Raw genomic sequence first — 8,091 nt, 5'->3', positions numbered from 1 at the left:
AGAAAGGTTTTTATTCTGGACAATGAATTCTTTATTATTGTAGAGATTTCTTCAAAGGATAGGCAGTTGGTCTGAGATATGCATATATATATATATATGTTTTTTTTCAAATCTTAGGTTTGTAACTACTGGGTTCCTTATATACTTATCATTTAAGTTGAATCTTAAGTCTGTATCATTTGTGGAGAAGTTGCCTTGCTTATTGTAAAGTAACTTGTTTTTTATGTTAGATGTTAGTTCTGTATCAAAATGTGCTTATCTTTTTTAAGAAAAACAAAGTCCACCAACTTAAGTATTAAGTTATTGAAGTAGCTGAGGCAAAGAGCCAGGACAGCTGGGGACTCCAGCAGTGCAAAGATAACCAAGACCAAAGACAACTTGCTCAGCTGTTCAAAAGAAGGGGAAGTCTGGTTCCAGATCTGCTCTAGAGAGAGACTCCCAGGGGCTAATGCTGGCAGAACAAAGAACCTTAGGAGGGAGAATTTGCTCCAAAAGATAGGGCTTCGCTTCAGGAGAAGACTGTTCCAAAGAAAAGGTTGCTGGCTGTTTCCAACTCACAAAAAGCTGATCTCATAGCTCTTAGCAAAATAGTGAACAGAAAAGAAAGATTAACTTGAATCCAAGGGAGAGAAGTGGATCAAAGTAAACCTACTGCATGTCTGGGAAAAGAAATGACTGTTTCTTGTCCTTAGCTATTGCCTGCTTTTCCTTTGTTTTATATCTTGCATTTTTCTATTATTTATGGTTGATAAATGTGCTTTAATTCTATAAGTCCATTTTGTTTGTTTTCTAGACATTATTAATATTTAATTCTAGGAACATTTATGCCTGTCATAGAGCCTGCACTATACAAGCTGCAGCAACTTAAAAATGAGTTTCAAGGCCCCTTCCCACATGGACCTAACATGTTAGGTTAGCCAGACAACTGATAGGAGTAGCAGAGAGTGTCTAAAAGCACATACACTGGAATAAGACAAATAAGGATCTGTATTTGGATTCTCTCACCTATTATCAGTAAGTTCTAAGGTAAATAAAATAAATTACAATCTTCAGTTCCTTTATCTGTAAAATATGGATATGGCTCCTGAACTATCCTACAGATTGAATGAGATTAAGTATGTATATATATAAAGGAAAAAAATTCTCAAAATCAATAATGAAATTCTAGAACTGAACCAAGCTATTGAGCAAATGGACTTAATAGAGGTTTACAGAGTGTTACACCCCATAAAATCAGAATATACATTGGATTCGGCTGCACATGGGTCATTCTCCAAAATAGACCACATGCTAGCTCATAGGACATGTTTAAGTAAATGTATAAGAATTGAAGTTACCCCTTGTATGTTATCAGACCATAGCGCAATAAAACTGGCATAAGAAATGGCAAAACCCCTACAAACACATGGAAATTGAATAACATTCTCCTGAACAACAAACGGGTGACTGAGGAAATTAAAGAAGAAATTAGACAGTTTCTACAAGTAACTGATAATGCCAGTACAACATACAGGAATCTATAGGACACAATGAAAGCAGTTCTACGAGGGAAATTCATAGCAGTGAGTGGCCATATTAGGAAAACAAAGTGCTGAAATAAACAACTTAATGCTGAACCTCAAGCTCCTAGGAAAAAAAAGAGCATGACAAACCCAAAGCTCGTACAAGAGAGGAAATTATAAAGATCAGAGCAGAAATCAATGCAATGGAGCCCAAGAGAATGATACAGAAATACCAATGAATGGAAGAGTTGGTTTTTTGAAAGAATAAATGAAATAGATAAACCTTTAGCCAACCTTAACAAAAAAAGGAAAAAAAGGCTCAAATCCATGCAATTAAGAAAAAAGGTGAAGTCATAACAAACCCAGCAGAAATCCAGAGGATCATCAATACCTACTTCAAGAACCTGTACTCTAATAAAATGGAAAACACAGAAGAAATGGACAGATTCCTAGATACATATGAATTGCCAAAGTTAAATGAAGAAGATATAGAAATTCTAAACACCCCAATTACAATGAGTGAAATTGAAAATGTAATAAAAAATTTACCAACAAAGAAAAGCCCAGGTCCTGATGGCTTCACTGCTGAATTCTACAAGACATTGAAAGAAGAACTATCACCATTACTCTTTAAACTCATCAAGGAAATTGAAATTGAAGCAAGGCTTCCAAATTCATTCCTGGAAGCAAGTGTTACTTTGATTCCAAAACCATGGAAAGATCCAACCCGAAAAGAGAACTACAGGCCAAACTCCCTAATGAACATAGATGCAAAAATGCCCAAGAAGATACTGGTAAACAGATTGCAGAGGGTCATCAAGAAGATCATACACCCTGACCAAGTCAGATTTATCCCAGGGATGCAAGGATGTTTCAATATTCATAAATCAATAAATATAATACACTACATTAACAGAGTCAAGGACAAAAACCATATGATCATCTCAATAGATGCAGAAAAAGCATTCCACAAAATCCAACACCCATTCATGATTAAAAACCCTACAGAAAATTGACATGGAAGATCTTTATCTCAACTGATTAAGGCTATCTATGAAAAACCAACAGCCAACATCATACTAAATTGTCAAAAACTGAAAACTTTCACACTAAAATCAGGAACAAGACAAGGATGCCCACTATCACCACTCTTGTTCAATATAGTTCTGGAAACACTGGCCACAGCAATTAGAAAAGAGAAAGAAATATAAGAAATAAAGATAGGAAAGGAAGAAGTTAAAGTGTCATTATTTGCTGGCAATATGATACTTTACATAGAAGAACCATAAAAAACTCTGCCAAACAACTTCTAGACTTAATTGACAGATTTAGTAGAGTAGCTGGATACAAGGTCAACTCTCAAAAAACAACAGCCTTCTTGTACACAAATAACAGACTCACTGAGAAAGAAATTAGGGAAACAATTCCTTTTACAATAGCATCCAAAAAACTAAAATAACTAGGAATCAATCTAACAAAGGAAGCAAAAGACCTCTACACTGAAAGCTACAGCATTCTGAAAAAAGAGATCAAAGAAGATATGAGAAAATGGAAAGACATACCTTGTTCTTGGGTAGGAAGAACCAATATAATGAAAACAGCCATACTTCCAAAACTGTTATATAGATTTAATGCAATGCTGATTGAAATTCCAACAATATATTTCACAGATGTAGAGAAAACAATCCAAAACTTCATTTGCAACAAGAAGAGACCTAGAAGAGCAAAACCAATTCTAGGCAACAGAGATATGGCAGGGAGTATCACAATCCCCAACTTCAAACTATACTACAAAGCTACTGTGATAAAAACAGCATGGTACTGGCAAAGAAACAGACCTGAGGATCAGTGGCATAGATTACAAGATGCAGAACAACTCTGGACATACTCAACTACCTCATCTTTGACAAAAAAGCCAACCACACTCACTGGAGGAAACATAGCCTATTTAATAAATGGTTTTGGAAAAACTGTATTTCAACCTGTCAAAGATTAAAACTGGACCCCTATCTTTCTCCATGCCCTAAACTAAAATCGAAGTGGATTAAAGATCTAAATATTAAAATAGGAACACTAAACTTGCTGGAAGATATGTTAGTAGAACTCATGAAGACATTGGCATAGGAAAAGACTTTATGAACAAAACCTCTCAATAGCACAGGAACTACCACAAAGAATCAACAACTGGGATCATTTTATTAAAAATCTTCTGCACTGCAAGAGAAACCACCAACAGAGCTAAGAGACAACCTACAATGTGGGAAAACTTTTTTAGCAGCTGTATCTCAGACAAAGGGCTACTATCTAGAATACATAAAGAACTGAAAAAAATCAGACCCCCCAAGTTTAAAGACCCAATTCAAAATGGGCATCTGAAATGAACAGACATTTATGAGACAAAGAAGGAAAAGCAGCAAATAAACATCAAAAAATGTTCAATATCACTGGTCATTGGAGAGATGCAGATGAAAACAACACTGAAATTCCACCTCATATCAGAAAAAATGGCTGTCATCATAAAATCAAGCAATAACAATTGTTGGTGGGGTTGTTGGAGGAAGGAACCCTTCTCCATTGTTGGTGGGAGTGCAGACTGGTGCAACGACTGTGGAAATCAGTATGCAGATACCTCAAAGAACTAGGACTAGAGGTCCCATTTGACCCAGCTATTCCCTTGCTGGGTATCTTCTCCAAAGAATTAAAAGAATCATACCACAGTGGTATATGTGCACCTATGTTTATAGTGGAACAGTTTGTAATAGCTAAAGCTTGGAAACAGCCCAAGTGCCCATCCACTGGAAACTGGATAAAGAACATGTATTTTTTTATAAAATGGAGTACTACTCTGCCATAAAGAATGAGAAACTAGAGACATTTATAGCTAAGTGGATGCATATTGAGGCCATACTCTTAAGTGAAATAAATAGGACACACATGTGTAAATACCGAATAGCTTCTCTAGTGTGAGAAACTGAAAGTGTAAAGAAGGATTAAAATGAATAATTGATAATTTGAAATAGGAATAAAATGTCCAAAGAGCTGGGGAAATTGGGAGTAGAAGGGGAAAGGAAAGAATGCAAAGAAAAAATTATGAGAAAAGGAAAAAATGGAAATAAAGTGTTTGTAAATAGGGAAGGGTGGAGGGGGTGAAGGGAGGGCAGGGGTAAATGGGGAAAAAATAAGAACCAAGATACATCATGCACAGGTACAAGTACCCAAGGATAAATGTAAATGTATTGTATACCTAAAATGTACCAATAAAAGAATTTAAGGGAAAAAAAAAAGAAAGTGAGATAAGTTATTCTTCACAAAACATGTAATACAGTCCAGTTCTCAGTTCACAGCAGGTGCTCTATAAATACAAGCTTCTTCCTTCCTGCCCTAAATATGTTTGTCTATGAATCTTCACTACTCACCTGCCCATACCCAAGCTGTCCTGAAAGGAGTCAACCAGGAATAATGCCAGAAGAACCAAGTAGACAAATATACAGGAAAGGTCAGAGGAGAGGAGGTCAGGGTTGGGAATCTACCTGAAACCGAAAGTCAGTGTAAGCTTCGCCTGTGTGCTTGGCCTGTGTGTGGTTTGCATTCCCCCAAAAGTAGACCTTGAGAGGTAATCTTGGGGAAAAGCCATCAGGCTGTAAGGGATCAGGCATAGAATGGAAGGAGCCCAATCAATAAGGTCTACATTACTGAATAAGGGGAAACTGGAGCTCAAACCTACCGGGGCCTCTAACAGGTGATGTATTACAGAGTCACTCTGACCGAGGGGAGAAACAAGGTGTATCCACTGAACCTTCATTTGTCACTGGCTGAGGGCTGCTTCTGGTGGCATCAAGCCTTTGGCAATTCTGGTTTGCCCCACATGTTGGCCAAGCTGAGCATGCAGCCAGAAAAGCAAAAATACTCCAGTCACAGTGGTTTGTATTAAGCAGTCTTTGGTGTGGAGAAAGGAGTACCCATAGCATAAGGGTTGGACACCATAGGGCAGCGATGGAGAACCTTTTAGAGCTTTCAATGATATAAACAGCCCACTGTGGCACACCTGCCATAGGTTTGCCACCTGTACCATAGTGTCTGCCACAGCGGCAAACATGGCTTACTACTTACAAAGAGGTTGCTATAAGGAACAGCACCTTGAAATTTGTCCTGAAGCTCACCCTGCAATGGTTGCCACTCTTCTGAAGGCAGCTAGAATCATCGTTAGCCAAGGAAACAGCCTGCTGGGTCAAGAATTCTGAGCCATAGAGCAATCATTAAAGGATATGATAAGCCACCTGTAACTCCCATCACCCGTGCAGCCTGGAATGTTCCTCACAAAGCTTGGTTAAGATGGAACCTGAAAGTAGCACATTGCTCAGCTCTAGATTCATTGCCTTCCTCTGTGTGAGCTATGTGTGATGTCAACACAATTAGAATCATCAGATTTGTGAGCACGCTAAGTGGCAGTCTGGTCACTTTCCTTTCTAGTCACTTTTCTTTTCCCACCACAAGTCTACACAAAAGTGCTTTCTCAATATCCACTTATTCCTTTCACTGAGACTTTCATATCTTCAGGCTCTTAAGAGACTTGTGGAAGGTGAGGAAACTATTCAAACATAGGTTTTAAGGTAGGAAAAAAGTATTGGTAAACACCAAGCTTAACTTATAGCAATGATCAATAGCAACTATTATATCTAGCATGTAGCGATTAATTCCAATTGCACCCATTTGCTTACAGATCATCAAAAAAGAACCAATAATTAATGTACAGAAAAAAAGAAAGATAAATTCATCTAGAAGAAAGAAAAAAACAAAGAAAGGGAGGGAGGAGGAAGAAAGATGGTTTAACTTTTTAATTTGGAAAGTGATACAGGGGAAAGAAACAATAAGCCAATTTTGGAGGAGAAAGGACTTATAATTATTTAATGTGGTAGAAACTGAGGAAACAGAAAATTACCATTAGGTCACCACTGTGAGAACTGATAGGTAAGATCTACTGAGGGCTGCTAAAACTGATGGGTAGAGAACTGAGAAGAAATGGGAGATGCTCATAACCTCACCAAAACTCCCTACATGTACTTATCATGATATCACCAAGCAGAAAACAGTGACTATTCAGGGAAGAAACCTTGCTAATGCTTTAACCATCAGCCTAGCCAAGTGACCAAGGTTAACAGCACCAGTAATCAGACACATCACGGATGTCACATGCTCTGTGATATGATCACGTGCATATCGAGTGCACCATTTTTGTGGCATTCTTGCCAACATTGTGTGACTTCAGTCTGATCAGGAGGAAAAAAACAAATTGAGGGGCATTCTATAAATTCACTGACCAGTTTTCTCCAAAACTGTCAAGGTCATAGAAACCAAAGAAAGAGGAACTCTCACTGGGGAACACTAAAGACGCATGACAACTAAATGCAATGTGGGACCCCAGGAGAGATCCTAGAATAGTAAACGGACATTAATGGAAAAACCAGTAAAATTTACTTAATTGTATCACATATGTTGCTTTCTAAGTTTCAGTGTCTGTGACATAGATTACATAAGATGTTAATAGTAGGGGCACCTGGGAAGGAATACATGGGAAATTTCTCTTACTATGTTGCAATTTCTGTCTATGTCTAAAATCACTTTCTTAAAAAGTAAAACAAAAAAGATAAGATAATTGAATATAAAATGACAGATTAACATATTTCACATGCATGAAAGGGCCGTGTTTTTATGGATTGTCTTCTGTCCATCTCCATGTCCATGTCTATGTCCCCTAGTGTTTTTTGTGTCTTTACTGGTTTCATGTTCAAAAAGCTTTTCATCTAGGCAAAATTGAGATTGCCAAGATTTTTAGTAAAGGCCTCCATAAAAAAATTTCTGCCTATATCTGTCCAGTGAGGACAGTCAAGTGTTATGATTATAAGTAAACAGGCATAGGAGCTCACACTTATTCAGTGGATGTGCTCAACAGTGCTGGGAGGCAGATACTGTTATTATTCTAATTTTCACAACTGAGAAAGAGTTAAACCACTTGACAAGGTCATGCAGCTAGCTGATGCTTTCAACCACCACTGACCTGGCCTACAGAACACCCCGTCAGGGCCACCATCACAGAGCCATCCTGCCTCGATTTTGAAAGACAGAGAGAACAGAGGGTAAGAGACATTGGGTTAATACTGCAATGCTGTTCAGAACATTGTTAAATAACATGTATTAAACATTAAAAAGCACTCTTGTCTCCTAAAAAGTAGATGTCACTGAGAGTTCTGCTCCCCTCTAAAGTTTTATCCCAAAGCCTGAAAGATGTTTTAAGAGGGAAAAAGGATAAAACTGTCTAATGAGCAGGGATTATAAACCTTAATAGTTCCCTACAAAATATATTTTATATAACCATTTATTTAGATAATTCCTCACATATGTGTTATTTACTCAATAAATGATGCCAATTCTACTATTAAATAAATATTCCCAGCATATAACACATTCTTGATAAGTGTTAGAGACAAGTATTTCAACCATTACTACCACTCTATCATGATTACACTAGAAAAAACGTCACATCATTTACATATATTGCAATAGATGTCATCTGGAATAAGATTGGAGAAGA

This window comes from Heterocephalus glaber, unplaced genomic scaffold (assembly GCF_053883595.1).
Source record: "Heterocephalus glaber isolate CG9 unplaced genomic scaffold, H.glaber_assembly_v1.0 deba00001662, whole genome shotgun sequence".
NCBI lineage: Eukaryota > Metazoa > Chordata > Mammalia > Rodentia > Bathyergidae > Heterocephalus > Heterocephalus glaber.
Note: the sequence above shows the minus strand (reverse complement) of the source record.